At 41.8% G+C, this 13,316-nt stretch overlaps 1 protein-coding gene across 3 annotated transcripts in view; it reads right to left on the bottom strand.

Moving 5' to 3' along the window:
* RHOBTB1 (Rho related BTB domain containing 1) overlaps window positions 1-12,181 on the bottom strand; it is a 55,838-nt gene extending 43,657 nt beyond the window's left edge. For all 3 annotated transcript variants that reach the window (XM_071811680.1, XM_071811679.1, XM_065843769.2), the window contains exons 1-2: window positions 12,035-12,181; window positions 7,420-7,517 (exon numbers count right to left, since the gene is read on the bottom strand). The gene's annotated coding sequence lies outside the window, so the exon portion shown is untranslated. The remainder of the gene's footprint in view (window positions 1-7,419; window positions 7,518-12,034) is intronic.
* Window positions 12,182-13,316: the final 1,135 nt, after the last annotated feature.

Raw genomic sequence — 13,316 nt, 5'->3', positions numbered from 1 at the left:
TTGAATACCAGCAAGGATGGTAAGCCCACAGTCTCCAACCTGCCTGTTCTACTGCTTAGCCATTCACTATGAAAATGCTTTTCTTCACACCAAGTAGGCATTTACCTTCCTGCTACTTGTGACTGGTACCTCTTGTGCTTTTGTTATGTAATTGTAAGAAGAGTCTAGTTTCCCTTATAACCCTGTGTTGGGTATCTGAGATAGTAATTAAATGCCCTCTTAGCCTTCTTCATGCCAGATAAACAGCTCCCTCACTCTCTCTTTGTAGATTTGCATTTCAGTCCCCTAACTGTTCAGTGGCTCTTCATTGCACACACTTCAGTTGGTCAATCTCTCTTCAGTACTGTACAGCCTGAAAATGGACACAGTGCTTCAGATGCAGCCTCACAAGTGCTGAGTATGGGGGAACAACCACTGCCACTGACCTCCTCACTGCATGCATCCTAACGCAGCCCACCCAGTACTCGAATAGCCCTTGTTGCTGGAAGGGCGCTCTGCTGACTCAGGTCTGTCTCAGGCTCTTCACTTAGGCTGTTGGAGTCTATCTCATGAAACATTACAAAACCACCTCTGCTACTGTACTTCTCTTTCTATAGGATGCATAGTCTGCTCTTAAAAGGGAGTGGATTCATTCGACTAGTCCCAGTTTGCAAAGTTAGGTGTACCAGGATACAATAAAACAAAATAAAATTTTGGCTTCATATGAAGAACAGCAAGAGAAACAGCTGAGCGGTTAGGTAAGAGTCTCCCAAGGGAAGAAGTGGCTGAGTTATGGCTCGCTGCATTCACAACCCAGAGAGGACAAGGCCTTATTGAGAATTTGTTGTACAGCACAGTTTTTTATTAGATGTGTAATTTTTAAATGGTAATGAGTTTGCAACAGCTTGTATTTGCTATACTCCCTGCTTCTAGATCCTCAGAACTACAACATGGGTAAGAAAGATTTAATCAGCTTATGAAAACAGTGCTAAACAGCAGCTAAATGGGAAGAACTGACTAGTAGGAGTATTTCTTCTTGAATGAATGTCATTTTGCTGTTTGGCAAGGGAATGAAACTGGAAGTGATTGCACCAAAGTACCATAAGACTTTTTCCCAAGGCTCCAAATCATTCCTGCTTTATCAGATATTTCCAGTATTTAAAGGGTTTTTCAAGGTACAGGAGATTCATCTTCACATCAGTAGTTTGCCATCTATGGCAATCTGTTGGAGTTTCATGTTTTATAAAGCTCACTAACGAAAATTAAGGGTAACACTCTGCTCAATGCAGCTGTGAAAGGCTGACTGAGAATTATTCTAATTTCTAGACAAATCTGTCCCTGCCTACTGCCTCTGTTTGCAGGCTGGGACATACCAGAAACACATTTTCAGTTCAGAATCATGCTTTATTGCCACTTCACAGGGCAACATTCACACATATAAGAAATGCTAATCCCAGGAGCAAATCCTCACCTTGAAGAACTGATTTAATGTCTGTACTATGTTATCCATTTATCTCACCTGTAGTGCTGGCATCTGCATAACTGTTAAGAGTTTCTGAAAATGCTTCTGCCATCTAATCAGTTCTTAATGGAATGGGAAGAACCTCTTTGTGGAATGAAATTATAGCCATAGCAAACAGTCAGCAGGGGAAAACTTTCTGTCTGTCTGACCCTCTTGCTAGCCATTGGTCTCTGTCCCTCTTCTACATACATCAGTCAAAATGCACTTCTGTCTGAGTACTGAGTTTCAAAGGGACAGTGGTATCTTGGAACCCCTTTATACTACAAGAGATGGCAAACACAGTCTTTACTTCTCATTCTTGATCCAAGCTATTGAGCTATAAAAGCCATTCACAAATGGATCAGCTCTCATTCTTTAAAGCATTATAAACACTCTCCCTGCCTTTCAAAGCTTCTAAAAATCACCCAATATATTAAATGCCTAGTGGCTTTATATGCAGAAGGATAAAATATGTAGACCAAATTTCAGAAGCTGAAATATTGGTCAAAGATTGCATAAACTCTACAGAAGCAATACATAAAAGCACACAATGACATGCCATTACTTTTCTGAGTTGCTTAAACTGGTGCTATACAGAGATCATGAGGACAAGTCTTGAACAGACAACTAGAAGGTGTAGGGTAGGGATGGTGATGCGAAGGGAAACAAAGTGGATTTTCTCTCCTTTTTCACTGTTGCCAAAGACTAGTATTATTGGTCTCTCAATCACTGCTTATGTACAAGAACAGCAGCCAACAGCCTATTCTGATCTTGACAGGGTGCTAAACCAACAGAGGATTAAACAGTAGAATCAAGGGCAGCTTAATCTCGCCATCATTAATCTTTGAGAAAGAGCCTTGTTAACTACAGCTTACTCCTCTGCACCTCTGTCCCATAGTCAGCTAAACGTAAAAGACCCCAGTTATGGTTTAAGAGCCTGATATAAATCCTACTGAAACTGATGGGGAAAAGCTTCCATTGACTCCTATGGAAGTCAACCTGAAACAAAACAGCACTGAATGAAACCCATACTATTTTATATTTTTTCTACCAGGTTGCTCAAAGAATATACCAGCTTGGATTATAATTCCCCTCCAACCATCACCCCCCAAGACAACAGTACAATTCTTCATTTATTTTGAATTATGTGATTCTGCACAGTAGCAACACTGTGGCTTTAATCATTCACTCCTGTCACATTCTACACATTGTCCACTTTTGAACCATACATTTTTTGAGAGAAAACTTTGCCAGGAAGGTAAGACCTTGTGCCTCTTCCAACCATTTACACTAGTTCAATGACATAATTTAGTTACACTAGCACTGATTGCCTTGCAAAGACTACATTTTCGCAACACAAACTTAAATTCAGTGGGTTAGACTGCATTATATCAAGACAAGGTTACTACTGTCCAAACAGTGCTCCTCCCTTTTCGCAGTTTAGTTCAATATGTCTAAGGAAATCTAGTTACTACTTTTTTGTTTCTGCATTGAGTCAAGGCCTTAGATCATATACAGAAAATGACTGGGGTTGGTTCTGATGGACATCTTTCTCCCCCTGAACCACTTCCTGTACATTCTAGCAAAACTGTGTAGCTGAAGGATAATGATAATTGAAGAAACTGCAAAAGAATGCACACGAGTGATCCATATAAGTGAATGCACACAAGTGATTTCAAATCTAAGAAGCAGAGAATGAAAGCAGTTTGCACGTTTTGCAGGCTGTTTGATGAGACTTTCCCACATTATGTTTATTAGGAATAGTTACCAGAAAGGATTCTGCTCTCTTTCAGTGCTACCATTCAAAAGCCACCAACCATGAAAGCACACCTTTCTTGCACATATTTGCAGTTTTTACAGAGGGTACGGAACATATTACCTCCAGGAGCTGTCAAAGTATCATTGTTACAGGCTTGAAATACAGATTAGGCAAAAGACAGTGAGCTTAAAGGATTCAAGCTACTATGTATATGGATTTGTAAAGTATGGAGAAAAAGACATCACTTTCCAACTACACATACAGAAACAGATAACTGCAGTGTTTAAATATGGCAGGAGCAGAATTTACTTTTGTGAAATTAAAAACAAACTAGAACCACCAGCAGTGGTTTTGAACTTAATAAGGAATTTAGGGAACTTTAACAAAATCAGAAGTATTCCAATGCCTTGAACCTTCTCATGTATTTATTGCCTGGAAGTTATATTGCCAAAGCTTTATGAATTCTGCTACAAGTTGTCTTCTTTTTCAATAAAGTAGCAAGGCATATAGCTTTTTATGTTTAAAGAATCCTTTACAGTCTTTTCTGAGCCAGGTCAAGAGTCCTTTTCCTGGGTAAGGGTAGAAGAACTACAAAGGCATTAATCTTACTTGCTCCCATACATATTGTCAAAAGTGCTAGAGCAGGGTGCATTTTGTAGCATGTTAGAAGCCTCAAGAGAACAGAATGCCTGCCAGAAGATAAACATTTTTCCACCATTCTAATTTAAAATAGGTGAACATCACTTATTTTTTTACTTTAGGCTTCTAGCTGAAATTCGGAGCTAGAACTAAAACACTATTGTTCCATAATTGTAAGAGAAATGCTGAGAAGTCCTTTAACTATATTGTTGGCAGTGAGAACCACTGCAGCAAACACACCAAGAAAGGAGGATTAAAAGAACCAAGTTCCCTCCTGGAGAAATTACAATGGAGACAGTTGCATTGCCTCAAGAAAAGCCTGACCTGCAGGCATTTTCCTTAGAAGATTGAGAATTTTTTTTATTTTTTTTATTTTAAACTTTCCTCTTTGTTTAGTGACCAATAATCTAAAAAAAAAAACACCTGAGCACATACAACAGTCAAAAACACGTATCTCAAATAGAAGGGCCAAATTTAAGGAGGTCAAGTGTTAAGTAATAGCCATAAATCAAGAACTGAAACATGGATAGTCATAAGGGTCACAGCATATTTATCTGTCTCAGGTGTAAATGGTACCTGTTGCTCAGGACAATTATTGGAACATCTGCCTGTTTAGAAGCCTGTGTGGAAGCACATTTAACCACTGAGAAAGTGGTGAAAACAAGTAAGTAACTAAACCTTAGGTACTGATACCATACTAATTATGTTTTTATTGCTACAAATCCTCATCTTGAGAGTGTTAGGCCCTTGCTTCCAAAAATGTGAGACACAGGTAATTTCAGTTGGCAAGAGGATGCTCTGGGGTGACAGCACTGCTTTTATATCACAGCTAGCATTTCTTGTGTTGGCGACCTTGTTGCTTAAGCTCTCTGAATTAATGGACACTTGAGAACTGCATCATTTCTCTCTTTATTTCCCACCTAACTATAACAAAGAATCGTTTCCCTATTTTACATAGGTGGTGTTGTGAGAATCATTCATTCTCTTTCAACAAAAGCACAGGAAATCCCATGATGAAGTTAGAAATGTGTTTAATATAGGATTTCAACAGTCTGTGATAGAAAGTGCTAGAGAACATACATTTAATTACAAAGATCAAAAGTAACAAACAGCAACACTGCCCCTTCCCTCTAAACCCCAGCCACAGACACACAGCAGCCTCCCAGTTTTCTAATCCCTAGTCCCAGGCAATCATAAGCTTGCCAAGAACTAGCTCAAATAGTTTTAAAATTTAAAATTCACTCTTCTATATTTAATTCTGTTGAAAGTTGCTGTTTCACACATATACCCCTGTTGTCTTTGCACAGTCCAGAACTTTGTTTTTACCTATTTGAATTGTCAGTTAAATTAAATTGCCAGACTCTGTGCTGTAGTGGCTAACACACATATTTATTTTATTCCACTGACTATGGAGAAAGTAATCTTTGAGGGAGCAGTAGCTTCTTTAACCAGAGGGCTAAATTTATTACTACTTGTCTCGTAATGCCTCAAGTGACACAGAAGCCCATAAGCAAATAAGCTGTGACCCAGATATTAAGGAGCAAATAACACCTCTACAAAGACATGCCTTCCATAGATGCAGCATTTTCTGACTCAAGCACATGACAATATGTAAGTTAACTTTTGTCCAGACCTGCAGATATGTTCTCTTCCAGAACTGAGACCCAATCACAGAAGCAACAGAAACTGGTGTGGAAAAAGTACACTTCCAAGAATATTATTCTGTAACTTAATTACATAAGCTATGTGTGTTACTCAGAAATTCATTCAGAAACAGAAAATCAGGCTGGGAAATGAGACTTGACACTGGGACCAGAGGTGAAGAGAGACAGTTTGGTTCTTAGGTGTGCCATTTGCCTTAATAAGTACTTTGTGATGCTGAGATCACTCTTAGTGTATATTAAATAATTCACAGCATCACAACTTGCATACATGTAATATTTTATGCTGGCTTTCAGGAACTGCATTACCTATAAAATTATTTCTATTTTTGTTCACGAAGTGTATGTTTGACTTTGATGATGTGCTGAAGGGGGCTCATTAAATTACTAATGTAACTATTAAAGCTATTAAATTACCAATTTTGAGGGATCAATTCAAAGCACATTGAGATAAGCATAAATCCAAAGCACATCAAGTGTCTCTTCACTTCAATGACCCTCCTATGTGGCTCTGAATGTTGAAATCTCTTCCTTCTGACAGTATTAACCCTCCCTTGCCAAAACGCTGAAGTAGTTATTCCTAGGGCTCATGAAGCATTCTGTTTGGTAGTACATAATGAGGGGGGGAAGAATGCTTTGTTTGTGTTTACTTTGCTCCCTAAGCTTCCTGACAATATGCTTATTTTTATTCACATTGTCACTATGTTTTCCCATGAAAAAATATTTATACTTCAGAGGAAATGTTTCAGTAACATATATCAGGCAAGAACATGTATCAGGCAATGTGTTCACTTCCCTTCCCTTTATTATGAGAAAGCAATTTTGCTTACATGAGAAAGTAAATAAATAGATTCCCTAGAGATGCCTGGGAAGGGGACATTCTTGCAGAGAACCCGTCTTGAAAATATTGGTAGCATGTCACTGTGCTAGATGACCTGTAAACATTTCATTTGTAACTGCAAGAAATTAATACATCAGAGACTTATTGTTTCCTTTGTTCAGAGAAACAGGCCATTCTTGTACAATCCTGTCTTAATTAAAATATTTTCTCTTCTGACAAATTTTAGTACCATGTTATGTTCCTATCTACATTGTTATAATGTGCATTTAATACATATGGCAAGATATAAATCCACCTTTTGTTAATACTTCTGAACATATAACAGACTGGGAAGGCCAATGAGTGAAAATTTCCTAACCCCATTGACCACTCCAAAATCTGAGTAGGGGGCTGGACCTCCTGTTCCTTACAACCTGAATTTTCCTGTAATCTTAAATTAAGAATATGTATTTGGTTTTACTAACTTACATGCTTTCTGCATGACCCTGCAAAGATCTTGGTGTGGACAAAAGCATTATTAATATGCACCTGTAATTCAGGCTGGCAACAGCCCCACCTTTTCCCTAGGCTGCACAGAGCAGGAACGGAGAAAGCTGCCTGGTTGCATGAAAGAATACCTGCCTATTTGTGATACAAACTCTTTCGTCATCCCAGGATGTCACTCATTTCCTGCTTCTGCAGTTAGTCTGTGTAAGTATTCACTCATGAAAATTAGACTTAGCAGTTTCCGTTTCTTTGATCCTTTGAAGAAAACTTGACCTTGGGTCAAAAGTTCCTACGTGCAGACGCCACCCGTTACACTAACTCTGCAGAGTGCAGATCCTTTATACATTTGTTTTTATCTACTGGAATATCAGAACAAAACTGACTAATCCTGTAAGTGAAAGAATTAATTCTAGGACTTCTCAGTACACAGATGCTATAACTTTAAAATACATGACCAAAAGCTGCTGGACAGAAGAGTAGTGGTGACAGACAAGTGAAATTAGTCCTTTTTTTTTTTTTTTCACTTTTTTTATTTCTCCCTGGGAATACTTACCTCACAGAAGAAAATAATGTTCAAATCCATTTTTAACAGCTTGATCAAAAGCAGAATTCCATTAAAGATATTTCTGTCTTTCTTTTACTGTGGCATTCCTGAAAGGGAAAAGGAAAAAAAAAAAAAAAAGATAATAAACCTGATAATAAACATTATAATTTTAGATTGAAAATAGTAACACATCCAATATCAAAGACATCTCTTATGCTCCATTTTATATTGTAACACAGGCCTGCTTGGTCAACAAAAAAGTTTTTCAAAGTTTCAAACAGGTAAATTGAATATCTACATCAAAATACTAGCTGTTCACTCCAAGGCACTGCAGAAATCATGGGTAGATAAATGAGCTTTTGAGCATAACTGAAGATTGACACAACTCTGTTAAATAAAGATTGTTCTTGAATAATTTTCCTGTGGATTTAAATTAAAATAATCACCTTACATATGAGAACCAAACACCACTGTATCACAGATAACCAGCTCTTCATATGTTAGCTAACAGACTTCGAGGAGGAGAGTTTTGCCCAGCTTCAAGAACGTGACAAGACTCTAAAATATGAGCTGACAGCCTGATGACCTGCGAACTGGGACTTCAGTGTTGCTTCCACCTTTGGTCCCAAATGAAATTAGCTATAGAAGTGCTTTGTTGATTTTGGTAAATGGCTGCATTATTGTGGCTTGGTTCCCATCCCATGCCAAGGCTGAGGTTTCCCAAGAACCTAAGGTGGTACCAACATTGATTTCACCTCAGATGCTGCCCTAAAAGCAATGCTCAGTGACACAAGTAGCTCTCAGAGGTTTCATGTTAGCTTGGAAAGCAGACATGAAATACAGATTCTTCAGCTGAAGAGACTAGCAGCCTGCTTAGCTTTTCTAGCCATTTCTCCCTTCTTATCAGCTACATTTCAGAGTTGAATTAGGACTGAAGTTAGTTTCTCACAGAAATTCCCACCTTCTGTAGACACCCTGCACAAGACAACAGTAAAAGTGAACACAGAAAATGAAGTAAGACCTCATTCCACCTTTGTGGAATAGATAAGCCACTGGAATGGACACTACAGCTAGAGGCATGTCTTTTTATCCCTCTAGAAGTCCTTCCCTTGAAGCACATTTGGTACTTATCCTTAAGCATTTTAGTGGTAAAGACCATATCAGTCTTCCCTAACTGGTATGTTTCACACAGCTACAACTGCACCTTTTTTATTGTCTTCAGCCTGACTTTCTCCAAGGCAGGTCCTTACAGCCTACACACATAGGTCCCTTTGTGAGCCCTACAAATAACAGCCTTATCCCACAATGAAACAAAACCCCAAATAGTCAAGTAGTGGCATTAGCACACACAGAGGTCTCTAACTGTTTATATACCTATTTATGTGGTACTGTACCATTTATAACTGTTCATTTGTTTCCTCTGTACTGATGGCAGATTAAAAATAAATAACTTCTTTTAGAATACCTCTTTTCAGAAAAAAAAAAAAGGAGGGGGAGGGGAGGAAATCTGGTTTATCTGATACTAAACTCAGAGCTTTCTCTGTTTTTATTTCACTGAGATCTCATACATTTCAACCAGCCTTTCTCTGCTTTGCCCTTATTAAAACCCACAGACATGGTCCCCATGGATACATTGAGACTCTTCTCACTCTCAAACAGACACACAAAGCCCTTTTACCAGCTCATTCATAATTCTTTTTCAGAAATCATTAATTATTTACATTATTGTCCCATTAAAGCCCACTTTGAGACTCTCCTGCTTGCTGAGAGACTTTTTAATTGTTATGCTTTAAAATTGGTCCGGTTGTTTGAAGAGTGTAAAGAGATGATAGAAATGTAGTTAAACCTGATTTTCATCATTACTAAAGCCTAAGCCTAAAAGTTCCACTTCACAGGAAAAAAAAAGTTTCTGGCCTCCATCCCTCTGTGCCTCAATCTTACCTTGGCTTTCTGATTTTGAAGAAAGTTAGGACCACAAAAGAAAGGTTAATATTAATTAGCATTATGTTGCCTGGTTACAACTGCAAATTATAAACATCTTCCCTGTCACAGTAGTGGAGGAAGATTTATTTCTGTGATGGTCATCTGCACTCAGAATAACAGAGCAGCTAAAGCTTTCGTGCAGCTTCCTTATCTGAGTCTTGAAGAGCTCATAGCTGAAAATAAAGATGGCTTTATGTGACTCTTACCCCGTGTGCCTGCACCAGAGGGTATCGGTTCTGGCTGTAGCAGTGCAATTCCTTCTTCCCCCCATCTGCTCCTCACGCAGGCAGGCATTACCTGAACTAATGCTCACCCACAACAGCAAGTGCACCATAGTGCTGCCTGCAGACATGCAGTGAGGTCACCATAAACTGAGGGAAACTAAAGGCAGCTGGAACAAAGAGTAATTCAGTGAAGGCTGTACTTATATGGTCTGATTCTCCAAGGTGGGGAACACCCTTCAAATGGGTGGGAAGGGGAGGAAGAGGTGGTTGTTGCCACAGGTTGGCAGGTGATACAATTGCAAGTGCCCAGAAAGAATGCAGAGGAGACCACGTGGAATGCTGGGCTCCCTGGACTGCCCCTTCTGGGACAACTCATAACTGGTCATGTCCGATCTGGCCTAGGAGCCTCTTCTGCTATGGACAAATTGCTCTTCTAACATAACGACATCAAAGAAAACTCAGCCCAATTTTCTCCTCAAATCCACTCCAGCTTCACCTTTGAGTTTTTCAGTAGTGTAGGTTAATCCAGTCTTTTTTTCTCCCCCAGTTTTGTTGTTGTTTTGTTTTGTTTTTTTTTAAGATTATTACCAAACTAACAATATTGCAGAATTTAACCTCTTAACCTTTCCTTTTACTAGCCTATCATCTCTAGGTATTGGTTTCATGTTTCTGTAACATCACACATTTTCAGTATGTCTGCCCAAAATCGCCTCAACAAACTTGGAGGGATTATGTGGAAGTAAGTGCTTAGAAGAATGATGTTTCTGCTTTGTTTAATAAGGTCTTCAAACTTTTGCTTTAAAAGTTCAAATACTGGAAGAAGTTCAAGTAAAATAAAGAACAGAACCTTGGTTCACTGTTGCAATCTTTACTATGACACACCTCGCTTACTTTACATTACATAGTTGAATAGACAGTAGAAATTTTACTTCCCATTGATACCTAAAACAACATTTCTTCTCAACATATTTTCAAACCTTTAATGTTCCAGAATCTAAACAAATGCAAATGTTTTGCCCTTCCTACTTCAGTTTAGACAGGTGTGCTTTTTCTGGAGTCTCCCTGACAGATAAATGATTTTTTTCCTCTGCTGACTACATATACAAAAGGAACTGATGCCACGTGATATAAAGACTTTTTAAAAGAACTCAGTACAAATGCAGGCATTTGGTGAGAAGCTGACAAGCAAGTTCTCAAAGAAGATGGGATGCTGTGATTGCCACTAACCCTGTCTTAGGAGCACTCAAGACTCAGCTAAACAGCTGCTAAACACAAGTGTATGTACTAAAGTTCTAATTTCCTATGCTACCCAAGCAGGGAAAACTTTTGCCTTTTTCTTATTCCTCTTTTCTGAGAGCTGCAAAAGTGCTGGGCTGGGTATGGCCCACTGCTTCTCCCCCAGAGGAACTCAACAACTGCAAGGAACAGAAGGGGCTCTCTAACTTCAGCCTCCTACTCATCTCTTTGGAGCCACGTCCTTCATAACCAGCCCCTCTTGTATCCAGATCTCTACATGCCTTTGCACTCTGTACTGATTACAAATTTCATTCATGTAATGCAGAGACCCATTAATAATTTAAGATTAAAAAGGAACCCAAGGGGAGCAACATTTCATTTTTGCTCATGCAATAGAGGTTACTTTGCTAGTACGTCAACTCAAGTTATCTTTGTGCATGCTACGTTAATTCAGTAAATTGCTTTTCAAACAAAGTGCATTCAGAAAGTGCCTGAAGAATCTATATGAAAGTTTAATTTTTATGGCGAATGTACCAGATCAATACCCAGAAAAGGAAAAAGGAACAGATTTCAGTTTTGTCCATCGAGTTTTCAAAAGAGGGTGTACCCAGAATAAATCGTATACAGAAGCCCTCTGCACGAACAAGTAAAAGCCATATCAGGTGTAGTGAGAAATATCCCAGCACACTATTTACACCGTGTTCAACCGGAGAAATAATAATTACGTGTAACGGTATTGAACAGCTCTCCAGCGTTGCAGCGGGACCGCCCGCACACCCGAAAGAGCTGTCAGCATTTTCCACCTTACCGGGGAAGGGAACGGGATGCCACGCCGGGCTAGGGAGGTGCCGGGTCTCCGCAGGGCCCGGACGCAGCGATCCCGCTCAGCGGCCCAGAGGAGCCGGGGGCTCCTGTCGGGATCTGTCCCCGGTCCGCTGGGCACCACCACCCCGAGCCCCGCGGTCCCTAAGCCGCCCGCCGCTCCTTCCTCGGCGGCTGCCGGCGCCTTCTGCCCCGTAGCTTCCCGCTCCCCTCGGGTGCACCGCAGCTTGCCAGCCCGTCCGGCACCAAACCCGCTGGGTCACCCGCGTCCCGACGCGCCCGCCCCGGAGAGACTCGGGCAGCGCCTGACAGCAGCACCCGCCCGGCCCGCGGAGCGCGACCGGGGCCGCGCGTCTCACCTGAGCGCAGCGCGAAACACGCTGGGGAAAGGGTAAAAGAGCCAGCCGCCGGCACCACCACCGCCGCCGCCGCCGCGCTCTGCCCGGCGCGGCCCGCCTCCTCAGCGATGCGGTGCGGTGCGGTGCGGTGCGGCCCGCCCTGCCCTGCCCGGCCGGCGGGGCGGGGAGCGGAGCGGCCGGCGCGCCCCAGCCAACCGACCAGCCCCCTGGGGCGGGCTCCCCCGAGCCGTCACGTGAGCGCGCTCGAGCACGCGGTGCCGTTACGACCGTTGCAGCCGCTACAGCCGCGCGCGGCGGGGGGGGGGGGGCGGGGAGGGGCGGCACTGCGCTCCGCGGTGCCGCGAGCCGCTGCTCAGGTGAGGTGCGACGGCTCCGCAGCCGTGAACCCCGCGGGGCTGCTCGCCGCCCGTCCTGCCCTCGGGAAAAACCGTTTCCAGGAATTGAGGGGCTGCCGAGGCAGGAAATCCTGCGGGTCCCGGTGAGAGGGGCCAGGCTCAAGCGTCCCCGCAGCGCGGAGGTCCCGTGTCCCCCTGCGGTACGGGTGGCAAGGACACCCGCGCTGTATGTAAGCACACGCGTGATGAAATGTTGCATCTGATCGCGGGATCAGCGTCTGTATGTTCCAAAGGAGTGTGTATATTTGCGTGTGTAACATTTCTGTCTGTTGTGTAAATTACACTGAACTGTTCACTCACTTTCCCCACAAAGAATTTTTCAGGCTGAATCGCAGCTAAAAAGCAACGTTCAGCCTGTTTTCCTACCAGGATGCTTCTCATTTATATTGTCCTCAGGGTGTCTGACCTCGGTATCAATGGTACACCAACAGAACTCTTCAAAGAGAACAATAGTAGGAAGTCATAAGTAATGCAGTGTTGTATGATATTTTAAAGGCTTGTAGAGCCCATTGCTGAAATACTTAGGTGAAGTCTGAGGAATGGCCCAGTAGCCTGGTATTAAAAGTATTCTCTGCTTGCTTGATGTCTTGGACTTGATTTTCAGCCCTGGGCCTTATTGTTGGTGGATTTAGGAGGAGTTCGAAGGACTGTGGAGGCCAGGTATTCAGCAGTTACCAGTGTTCCAAGTCACTCAGCAGTGACATTTAACGTTGGTTATGGAGGGTTTCTGACAGCGTAGCTCTTCTAGGCTGAAGAAAAAGTGATACAGCGCCTGAAGTCAGCAGGAGCTGGCAGCATTGCAGGTAGAGACAGGCTGGGCTTGCTGTCAAAATGCTCTCCCATTTGCATGGCAGAGGTCAGAAATCCTGTTAAGAACTAATGAATCT

Source organism: Patagioenas fasciata, chromosome 8 (genome assembly GCF_037038585.1).
Source record: "Patagioenas fasciata isolate bPatFas1 chromosome 8, bPatFas1.hap1, whole genome shotgun sequence".
Taxonomy (NCBI): domain Eukaryota; kingdom Metazoa; phylum Chordata; class Aves; order Columbiformes; family Columbidae; genus Patagioenas; species Patagioenas fasciata.
This window is presented reverse-complemented; position numbering and strand designations above follow the sequence as displayed.